Source organism: Triticum dicoccoides, chromosome 1B, assembly GCF_002162155.2.
Source record: "Triticum dicoccoides isolate Atlit2015 ecotype Zavitan chromosome 1B, WEW_v2.0, whole genome shotgun sequence".
Taxonomy (NCBI): Eukaryota; Viridiplantae; Streptophyta; class Magnoliopsida; order Poales; family Poaceae; genus Triticum; species Triticum dicoccoides.
The window spans coordinates 81,668,205-81,680,486 of NC_041381.1; positions in this window are offsets into that span (position 1 = coordinate 81,668,205).

The window sequence follows — 12,282 nt, forward strand, 5'->3', positions numbered from 1 at the left end:
GGGAGTACTACTACCTCTTCTGGTCGACGGAGACGCGAGCGCATCCGTGCACGAAGGTACTCTCAGCTGCCGCTTCGGAACTGGCTCCGAACAGATATCCCTTCTTCGCGCTGCTCTTTTACTGCGGGCTCTGCCCGGCCTTCTCTGATTTTTTCTGTGACATCATGAACACCTACGGGTTCCGCCTCCTTGACTTCACCCCCAACGTCGTTCTGACCATGGCAGTTTTTGCACATCTCTGCGAAAACTTTGTCGGAGTCCATCCAAACGTAGCTCTTTTTCGCCACTTGTTTATGCCCCGAGTCGAGAGAGGAGAGCCTTTATCCGGCAGAATCGCCTGGATCTCGAGAGTTGGCAAGAAGGAAGCTTATCTGGAGGGGGAGCTCCGCAGCAAGTGGGAGGAATGGAGAGCAGACTGGTGCTGGATTGTCGAGGAGAACCCGCAGCCATTTACCGCCCAGCGCCAAGCCCCAATAGTGCGCGGCAACGATTGGAGCAACGTGGCCCCGGAAGACGATAGGCTGAAGATTGCCGTCACCCAGATCCTACGCCTCAGGCTTGCCGGGCTCACCGTAGGCGCCGTTAACGCAGATTTTCTTCGCCGCCGCATCGCCCCCCTGCAGGAGAGGAGGAGACCCGCCTGGGAGTTCCAGAATGCGGTGGGTATCATGAGGCTGCGCCCAGGCCTCAACTTCAACTTCACTGTCCTGGAACTGGACGCGATGCTTCTGGAACTGTTCAAGCGCGATCCTCAACATCCATTCATGTTGCCGAGGGGTGTCGTTCTGCTGTGCAACAACTCCTCGCTCGACCGCATCCGTGCAATGATGCCGCTGTGCGATTCACATGGAATTGTCCCAACTTGGCAAGAGCCTGCAGACGACGTCGTGCAGGAATTCTTTGATGGCTTGGTAGAAGTGCCGGTCCGCCTCGATGAATAGAAGAGCCTTACTCGCGACACCACCGATGCGGAGATGCAGTGCATCGCCACTAGGCTGGAAGAGGCGGCGGCAGCCGCTGCCGCGAGCGAGTTCGGATTCACCGTGGAGGAGGCGGAGGCAGCAGAGGCGGCAAGCCTTGCCGAGCGAGAGGAGCTTGCCGGCGAGGGAGAGCTTGTCGGGCCTGGACCTGAGTCGAGCGAGCCCGCCGAGGGCGCGAGCGACTCATTGCAGATCGACTCCTCCTCCTTCTCACCTTCAGGCAGCTCGCCGCAAGCGGAGCCCCCATCTCCACCAAGAAGGCGTCTTCGCAAGGCCGTGGACGTAGCGGGACGGCAGACGGGTGAACAGCCGCCGCACCGTGCGACACGCTCTACCGCGGCAAGCACTGTTGCCGCGGGAGCGCCTCACGCCGCTGCGATAACTAGAGCGGGGTCTTCCCGGTCCACCGCTACTGCTCCTGCCAAGCGGACAAGGGAACCTACTCCTCCGCCTCGTCGCACCGGAGGCGAGCCGGACTTTGATCTCTCCGCGCTCAGCTCCGACGAGGAAGAAGAAGAGTAAGATTCTTTGCTGTACTTGTAGTTCTTTAATTCTTGCTGTTTTTACATGTATCTGATTTGCTTTACTCCGAACCCATTCCTTTTCAGGACTCTGGCCCAGAGAGCAGCGAAGAGATCCAGGGTCCCGGTGATTGTCATTGAGGACGAACCCACCGCGACAGTAGGGGACGTGTCTAAGACCACCTTGTCGGACCCAGCAACTATTCTCCAAAGCACGCCCCAGCGCAGCCCCCAGCGTAAGTATATGGTTTACTTCCTGCTGTTAGGCACGCATGGGTGCTCTTTCTTTGCTGATATCTGACTGTTGGTTTGTGTAGGAGCAGAGCAGCCTCACCAAGAGTGCCCAGAAGCCGCTCCCGAAATGCCATCTGCTACGACTACACCGCCAAGGGAGGATTCCCTGGCAAGGGAGAATTCTCCGGCAAGGGACAGTTCTCCGGCAAGGGACAACACCAGCGACCCCCCGGTGGCGGAGACCACGGCTGTACATCCTAGTGCAGGTAATCCTCTTGCTTGAAAGCTTCCCTTGGGTTCTTCTTCTTCTGATTTTCTTTTTGGATATTTGCTTGACTTTCCTCCTTTTTCCGTGTGTCAAATCCATCTGCCACGGAGCCGATGGAAACCGAGGTGGCCGGCGAGGAGAACGCGCGCAGCAATACCGATGACGCCGTTGCCACCGAAGGAGAAGCAAATACCTGGCGCGCCAAAGATGTCGGGGAAGCTGATCCCCGAACACCTACAGGACCGGCGGACCGAGCCCCTTTCGGTTCGGCGGGGGGCGGAGATCGCACAAAGAGTGGATCGAGGCGAAGCACATGAGCAGTTTACCCAGCTTCGGATCTCTCCGGAGAGATAATACTCCTACTGCTGCATGTCTGAGTGTATTGAGTTCTTGCTCGGGAGCTGGGTGCTACAGTACACACTAGCTGCTAATGAGACCGAGCGTGAGTGTTTTTTTGGCCTTCGAACCCCCCTCTACATTGCGCATGGGCCTCCTTTTATATGCTCAAGGGGTCACCGACAGGTGGCAACGTAGATGAGGGTAAAAATGGAAAGTTGTTGCGGTTGGTACAACTACCTGTACAGTGTATCATACCTAACCCTGACGGCAGGGGACAAAGTCATTAAATGCCCGTCTGCGTCGCCCAAACAGTGCAAAAAGGGACCGTCAGGGACGCCACCGCTCGCCACGATGGCAATCTTATCAGCGTCGCTTGCCACTCGCACCGCTGGCTGCACAGCCTCTTGCCACGCGCGCCTGGAAAGGCCCCAGGGCGACATGTTGGTGGATGTGCTGGAGCGCGGGTACAGAGTGGTAGTTTGCCGCGGCAAGCGCCTTGCCGTGGTCGATGTCTTGTCGCGTCCGGAAGCGTGTCGCTCACCGGGCCTCGCCGGGACGCACGGCGCGTCGCGACAAGTTCCTTGAGATGCCATGGTTGGCCTTCCCGGCAAGCTCCTCTTGCCGGGGCCTTGTCTCCTTGGCTTGAATACTTTGTTCTTGAATGGCTCCAAAGGAACCACGGAGGACCTTGGCGGTCACCCGACAAGCCTTGCCGCGGGGTGCTGCAACTGCCCGTGCACAAGTTCGGGATACTAGGGTACCCCTACTCTAGTACACCGACACAAGTCTTGTTGCCTATTTACTTGACCTGATGCTTAGTAGCTACGCCAAGGCATTGTATTCATGTGGTCGCTGAATACTTTTGTTTCTGCTGGCTGTCTTAATTATTGTGTGTATTTCTGCCGTAGGTTGCAAGGCTTCTTGCAACACGTGGATCAGCAAATTTGATTTACAGCAAGACAGCAACGTCTTATGTTCCTTCTTTCAGGCTACATGCTGAATCTACTACTGAGGTTCCTGCAAAAAAAAGAATCTACTATTGCAGGTATATATTGTTCAATGGGAATTTCATCGTCTTAGAATACTACAGTGCAGGCAGATAGTTGTTGGGGGTTCCAAGGTTAACTGCTCCATCCATGGACGATGTACTTTGACATCTACAATGGAATCACAAGTTATCACTTTCAACATGCCTTTTTTAAGGCTCTCGGTTATTTCTAATTCTATTGCAACCATAAGCATTTATATTTTTCGGTATACATGAGCTTGCAATTTCTGCTGTAAATCACGATCTTCAAATTATGTGGTATTACTGATTTATTATGTTTTAAATGTCACCAACACCTATTTGGGAAATGCTTACACCATGGTGCAACCAAGAGATGCCAATTATCTGTTGCATCCGCAGTTATGCATCGGCCTCTCCGGCTATAGTTAGTCTCTCTCTCACTCTCTCTCTCTCTCTCTCTCTCTCTCTCTCTAGTAGAGGTTATTATCGCGAGACAGGGAGAAGCAGACCTTACGAATCGCTGAGCCTCGACAGTAATAATCCAGCCGATTCCCTTCATGGCTTGCCTGCTCGCCCTCTCCAGGGTACATGTTTACTTTTTCGTTGCGTGTTTTGTTTCAGGCATGATTTTGATTGTTTTCTCTTCGAATCTGTGGAGTTAAGGACTCTTTAGATGCAATCCAATGGAACACAAGGCTTGTTGCCTATTTACTTGACCTGATGCTTAGTAGCTACGCCAAGGCATTGTATTCATGTGGTCGGTGAATACTTTTGTTTCTGCTGGCTGTCTTAATTATTGTGTGTATTTCTGTCGTAGGTTGCAAGGCTTCTTGCAACACGTGGATCAACAAATTTGAATTACAGCAAGACAGCGACGTCTTATGTTCCTTCTTTCAGGCTACATGCTGAATCTAATACTGAGGTTCCTGCAAAAAAAGAATCTACTATTGCAGGTATATATTGTTCAATGGGAATTTCATCGTCTTAGAATATTACAGTGCAGGCAGATAGTTGTTGGGGGTTCTAAGGTTAACTGCTCCATCCATGGACGATGTACTTTGACATCTACAATGGAATCACAAGTTATCACTTTCAACATGCCTTTTTTAAGGCTCTCGGTTATTTCTAATTCTATTGCAACCATAAGCATTTATATTTTTCGGTATACATGAGCTTGCAATTTCTGTTGTAAATCAGGATCTTCAAATTATATGGTATTACTGATTTATTATGTTTTAAATGTCACCAACACCTATTTGGGAAATGCTTACACCATGGTGCAACCAAGAGATGCCAATTATCTGTTGCATCCGCAGTTATGCATCGGCCTCTCCGGCTATAGTTAGTCTCTCTCTCTCACTCTCTCTCTCTCTCTCTCTCTCTCTCTCTCTAGTAGAGATTATTATCGCGAGACAGGGAGAAGCACTCCTTACGAATCGCTGAGCCTCGACAGTAAAAATCCAGGGGATTCCCTTCATGGCTTGCCAGCTCGCCCTCTCCAGGGTACATGTTTACTTTTTTCTTGCGTGTTTTGTTTCAGTCTGATTTTAATTGTTTTCTCTTCGAATCTTTGGAGTTAAGGACTCTTTAGATGCAATCCAATGGAACACAAGGCTTGTTGCCTATTTACTTGACCTGATGCTTAGTAGCTACGCCAAGGCATAGTATTCATGCGGTCACTGAATACTGTTGTTTCTGCTGTCTGTCTTAATTATTCTGTGTATTTCTGCCATAGGTTTCAAGGCTTCTTGCAACATGTGGATCAGCAAATTTGATTTACAGCAAGACATTGACGTCTTATGTTCCTTCTTTCAGGCTACATGCTGAATCTACTACTGAGGTTCCTGCAAAAAAAGAATCTACTATTGCAGGTATATATTGTTCAATGGGAATTTCATCGTCTTAGAATATTACAGTGCAGGCAGATAGTTGTTGGGGGTTGCAAGGTTAACTGCTCCATCCATGGACGATGTACTTTGATATCTACAATGGAATCACAAGTTATCACTTTCAACATGCCTTTTTTAAGGCTCTCGGTTATTTCTAATTCTATTCCAACCATAAGCATTTATATTTTTCGGTATACATGAGCTTGCAGTTTCTGTTGTAAATCACGATCTTCAAATTATGTGGTATTACTGATTTATTATGTTTTAAATGTCACCAACACCTATCTGGGAAATGCTTACACCATGGTGCAACCAAGAGATACCAATTATCTGTTCCATCCGCAGTTATGCATCGGCCTCTTCGGCTATAGTTAGTCTCTCTCTCTCACTCTCTCTCTCTCTCTCTCTCTCTCTCTCTCTCTCTCTCTCTAGTAGAGATTATTATCGCGAGACAGGGAGAAGCAGACCTTATGAATCGCTGAGCCTCGAGAGTAAAAATCCAGGCGATTCCCTTCATGGCTTGCCGGCTCGCCCTCTCCAGGGTACATGTTTACTTTTTTCTTGCGTGTTTTGTTTCAGGCATGATTTGATTCTTTTCTCTTCGAATCTTTGGAGTTAAGGACTCTTCAGATGCAATCCAATGGAACACAAGGCTTGTTGCCTATTTACTTGACCTGATGCTTAGTAGCTACGCCAAGGCATTGTATTCATGTGGTCGCTGACTACTGTTGTTTCTGCTGGCTGTCTTAATTATTGTGTGTATTTCTGCCATAGGTTTCAAGGCTTCTTGCCACACGTGGATCAGCAAATTTGATTTACAGCAAGACAGCGACGTCTTATGTTCCTTCTTTCAGGCTACATGCTGAATCTACTAATGAGGTTCCTGCAAAAAAAAGAATCTACTATTGCAGGTATATATTGTTCAATGGGAATTTCATCATCTTAGAATATTATAGTGCAGGCAGATAGTTGTTGGGGGTTCCAAGGTTAACTGCTCCATCCATGGACGATGTACTTTGACATCTACAATGGAATCACAAGTTATCACTTTCAACATGCCTTTTTTAAGGCTCTCGGTTATTTCTAATTCTATTGCAACGATAAGCATTTATATTTTTCGGTATACATGAGCTTGCAATTTCTGCTGTAAATCACGATCTTCAAATTATGTGGTATTACTGATTTATTATGTTTTAAATGTCACCAACACCTATTTGGGAAATGCTTACACCATGGTGCAACCAAAGAGATGCCAATTATCTGTTGCATCCACAGTTATGCATCGGCCTCTCCGGCTATAGTTAGTCTCTCTCACTCTCTCTCTCTCTCTCTCTCTCTCTCTAGTATAGGTTATTATCGCGAGACAGGGAGAAGCAGACCTTACGAATCGCTGAGCCTCGACAGTAAAAATCCAGCCGATTCCCTTCATGGCTTGCCTGCTCGCCCTCTCCAGGGTACATGTCTACTTTTTCCTTGCGTGTTTTGTTTCAGGCATGATTTTGATTGTTTTCTCTTCGAACCTGTGGAGTTAAGGACTCTTTAGATGCAATCCAATGGAACACAAGGCTTGTTGCCTATTTACTTGACCTGATGTTTAGTAGCTACGCCAAGGCATTGTATTCATGTGGTCGCTGAATACTGTTGTTTCTGCTGGCTGTCTTAATTATTGTGTGTATTTCTGCCATAGGTTGCAAGGCTTCTTGCAACACGTGGATCAGCAAATTTAATTTACAGCAAGACGACGATGTCTTATGTTCCTTCTTTCAGGCTACATGCTGAATCTACTACTGAGGTTCCTGCAAAAAAAGAATCTACTATTCCAGGTATATATTGTTCAATGGGAATTTCATCGTCTTAGAATATTACAGTGCAGGCAGATAGTTGTTGGGGGTTCCAAGGTTAACTGCTCCATCCATGGACGATGTACTTTGACATCTACAATGGAATCACAAGTTATCACTTTTAACATGCCTTTTTAAGGCTCTCGATTATTTCTAATTCTATTGCAACCATAAGCATTTATATTTTTCGGTATACATGAGCTTGCAATTTCTGTTGTAAATCACGATCTTCAAATTATGTGGTATTACTGATTTATTATGTTTTAAATGTCACCAACACCTATTTGGGAAATGCTTACACCATAGTGCAACCAAGAGATGCCAATTATGTGTTGCATCCGCAGTTATGCATAGGCCTCTCCGGCTATAGTTAGTCTCTCTCTCTCTCTCTCTCTCTCTCTCTCTCTCTCTCTCTCTCTAGTAGAGATTATTATCGCGAGACAGGGAGAAGCAGACCTTACGAATCGCTGAGCCTCGACAGTAAAAATCCAGGCGATTCCCTTCATGGCTTGCCGGCTCGCCCTCTCTAGGGTACATGTTTACTTTTTGCTTGCGCGTTTTGTTTCAGGCATGATTTTGATAGTTTTCTCTTTGAATCTTTGAAGTTAAGGACTCTTTAGATACAATCCAATGGAACAGAAGGCTTGTTGCCTATTTACTTGACCTGATGCTTAGTAGCTACGCCAAGGCATTGTATTCATGTGGTCGCTGAATACTGTTGTTTCTGCTGGTTGTCTTAATTATTGTGTGTATTTCTACCATAGGTTGCAAGGCTTCTTGCAAGACGTGGATCAGCAAATTTGATTTATAGCAAGACAGCGACGTATTATGTTCCTTCTTTCAGGCTACATGCTAAATCTACTACTGAGGTTCCTGCAAAAAAAAGAATCTACTATTGCAGGTATATATTGTTCAATGGGAATTTCATCGTCTTAGAATATTACGGTGCAGGCAGATAGTTGTTGGGGGTTGCAAGGTTAACTGCTCCATCCATGGACGATGTACTTTGACACCTACAATGGAATCACAAGTTATCACTTTCAACATGCCTTTTTTAAGGCTCTTGGTTATTTCTAATTCTATTGCAACCATAAGCATTTATATTTTTCGGTATACATGAGCTTGCAATTTCTGTTGTAAATCACGATCTTCAAATTATGTGGTATTACTGATTTATTATGTTTTAGATGTCACCAACACCTTTTTGGGAAATGCTTACACCATGGTGCAACCAAGAGATGCCAATTATGTGTTGCCTCCACAATTATGCATCGGCCTCTCCGGCTATAGTTAGTCTCCCTCTCTCTCTCTCTCTCTCTCTCTCTCTCTCTAGTAGGGATTATTATCGCGAGACAGGGAGAAGCAGACCTTACGAATCGCTAAGCCTCGACAGTAAAAATCCAGGCGATTCCCTTCATGCCTTGCCGGCTCGCCCTCTCCAGGGTACATGTTTACTTTTTTCTTGCGTGTTTTGTTTCAGGCATGATTTTGATTGTTTTCTCTTCGAATCTTTGGAGTTAAGGACTCTTTAGATGCAATCCAATGGAACACAAGGCTTGTTGCCTATTTACTTGACCTGATGCTTAGTAGCTACACCAAGGCATTGTATTCATGTGGTCGCTGAATACTGTTGTTTCTGCTGGCTGTCTTAATTATTGTGTGTATTTCTGCCATAGGATGCAAGGCTTCTTGCAACACGTGGATCAGCAAATTTGATTTACAGCAAGACAGCGACGTCTTATGTTCCTTATTTCAGGCTACATGCTTAATCTACTACTGAGGTTCCTGCAAAAAAAAAGAATCTACTATTGCAAGTATATATTGTTCAATGGGAATTTCATCGTCTTAGAATATTATAGTGCAGGTAGATAGTTGTTGGGGGTTGCAAGGTTAACTGCTCCATCCATGGACGATGTACTTTGACATCTACAATGGAATCACAAGTTATCACTTTCAACATGCCTTTTTTAAGGCTCTCGGTTATTTCTAATTCTATTGCAACCATAAGCATTTATATTTTTCGGTATACATGAGCTTGCAATTTCGGTTGTAAATCACGATCTTCAAATTATGTGGTATTGCTGATTTATTATGTTTTAAATGTCACCAACACCTGTTTGGGAAATGCTTACACCATGGTGCAACCAAGAGATGCCAATTATGTGTTGCATCCGCAGTTATGCATCGGCCTCTCCGGCTATAGTTAGTCTCTCCCTCTCACTCTCTCTCTCTCTCTCTCCCTAGCTGAGATTATTGTTGCGAGACAGGGAGAAGCAGACCTTACGAATCACTGAGCCTCGATAGTAAAAATCTAGGCGATTCCCTTCATGGCTTGCCGGCTCGCCCTCTCCAGGGTACATGTTTACTTTTTTCTTGCGTGTTTTGTTTCAGGCATGATTTTGATTGTTTTCTCTTCGAATCTTTGGAGTTAAGGATTCTTTAGATGCAATCCAATGGAACACAAGGCTTGTTGCCTATTTACTTGACCTGATGCTTAGTAGCTACGCCAAGGCATTGTATTCGTGTGGTCGCTGAATACTGTTGTTTCTGCTGGCTATCTTAATTATTGTGTGTATTTCTGCCATAGGTTGCAAGGCTTCTTGCAACACTTGGATCAGCAAATTTGATTTACAACAAGACAGCGATGTCTTATGTTCCTTCTTTCAGGCTACATGCTGAATCTACTACTGAGGTTCCTGCAAAAAAAGAATCTACTATTGCAGGTATATATTGTTCAATGGGAATTTCATCGTCTTAGAATATTACAGTGCAGGCAGATAGTTGTTGGGGGTTGCAAGGTTAACTTCTCCATCCATGGACGATGTACTTTGACATCTACAATGGAATCACAAGTTATCACTTTCAACATGCCTTTTTTAAGGCTCTCGGTTATTTCTAATTCTATTGCAAACATCAGCATTTATATTTTTCGGTATACATGAGCTTGCAATTTCTGTTGTAAATCACGATCTTCAAATTATGTGGTATTACTGATTTATTATGTTTTAAATGTCACCAACACCTATTTGGGAAAGGCTTACACCATGGTGCAATGAAGAGATGCCAATTATGTGTTGCATCCACAGTTATGCATTGGCCTCTCCAGCTATAGTTAGTCTCTCTCTCTCTCTCTCTCTCTCTCTCTCTCTCTAGTAGAGATTATTATCGCGAGACAGGGAGAAGCAGACCTTACGAATCTCTGAGCCTCGACAGTAAAAATCCAGGCGATTCCCTTCATGGCTTGCCGGCTCGCCCTCTCCAGGGTACATGTTTACTTTTTGCTTGTGTGTTTTGTTTCAGGCATGATTTTGATTGTTTTCTCTTCGAATCTTTGGAGTTAAGGACTCTTTAGATGCAATCCAATGGAACAGAAGGCTTGTTGCCTATTTACTTGACCTGATGCTTAGTAGCTACGCCAAGGCATTGTATTCATGTGGTCGCTGAATACTGTTGTTTCTGCTGGCTGTCTTAATTATTGTGTGTATTTCTACCATAGGTTGCAAGGCTTCTTGCAAGACGTGGATCAGCAAATTTGATTTATAGCAAGACAGCGACGTATTATGTTCCTTCTTTCAGGCTACATGCTAAATGTACTACTGAGGTTCCTGCAAAAAAAAGAATCTACTATTGCAGGTATATATTGTTCAATGGGAATTTCATCGTCTTAGAATATTACGGTGCAGGCAGATAGTTGTTGGGGGTTGCAAGGTTAACTGCTCCATCCATGGACGATGTACTTTGACATCTACAATGGAATCACAAGTTATCACTTTCAACATGCCTTTTTTAAGGCTCTCGGTTATTTCTAATTCTATTGCAACCATAAGCATTTATATTTTTCGGTATACATGAGCTTGCAATTTCTGTTGTAAATCATGATCTTCAAATTATGTGGTATTACTGATTTATAATGTTTTAAATGTCACCAACACCTATTTGGGAAATGCTTACACCATGGTGCAACCAAGAGATGCCAATTATGTGTTGCATCCGCAGCTATGCATCGGCCTCTCCGGCTATAGTTAGTCTCTCCCTCTCACTCTCTCTCTCTCTCTCTCCCTAGTTGAGATTATTGTTGCGAGACAGGGAGAAGCAGACCTTGCGAATCACTGAGCCTCGACAGTAAAAATCCAGGTGATTCCCTTCATTGCTTACTGGCTCGCCCTCTCCAGGGTACATGTTTACTTTTTTCTTGTGTGTTTTGTTTCAGGCATGATTTTGATTGTTTTCTCTTTGAATCTTTGGAGTGAAGGATTCTTTAGATGCAATCCAATGGAACACAAGGCTTGTTGCCTATTTAGTTGACCTGATGCTTAGTAGCTACGCCAAGACATTGTATTCATGTGGTCGTTGAATACTGCTGTTTCTGCTGGCTATCTTAATTATTGTGTGTATTTCTGCCATAGGTTGCAAGGCTTCTTGCAACACTTGGATCAGCAAATTTGATTTACAACAAGACAGCGATGTCTTATGTTCCTTCTTTCAGGCTACATGCTGAATCTACTACTGAGGTTCCTGCAAAAAAAGAATCTACTATTGCAGGTATATATTGTTCAATGGGAATTTCATCGTATTAGAATATTACAGTGCAGGCAGATAGTTGTTGGGGGTTGCAAGGTTAACTGCTCCATCCATGGACGATGTACTTTGACATCTACAATGGAATCACAAGTTATCACTTTCAACATGCCTTTTTTAAGGCTCTCGGTTATTTCTAATTCTATTGCAAACATCAGCATTTATATTTTTCGGTATACATGAGCTTGCAATTTCTGTTGTAAATCACGATCTTCAAATTATGTGGTATTACTGATTTATTATGTTTTAAATGTCACCAACACCTATTTGGGAAAGGCTTACACCATGGTGCAACGAAGAGATGCCAATTATGTGTTGCATCCACAGTTATGCATCGGCCTCTCCAGCTATAGTTAGTCTCTCTCTCTCTCTCTCTCTCTCTCTCTCTCTCTCTAGTAGAGATTATTATCGCGAGACAGGGAGAAGCAGACCTTACGAATCGCTGAGCCTCGATAGTAAAAATCCAGGCGATTCCCTTCATGGCTTGCCGGCTTGCCCTCTCCAGGGGACATGTTTACTTTTTGCTTGCGTGTTTTGTTTCAGGCATGATTTTGATTGTTTTCTCTTCGAATCTTTGGAGTTAAGGACTCTTTAGATGCTATCCAATGGAACAGAAGGCTTGT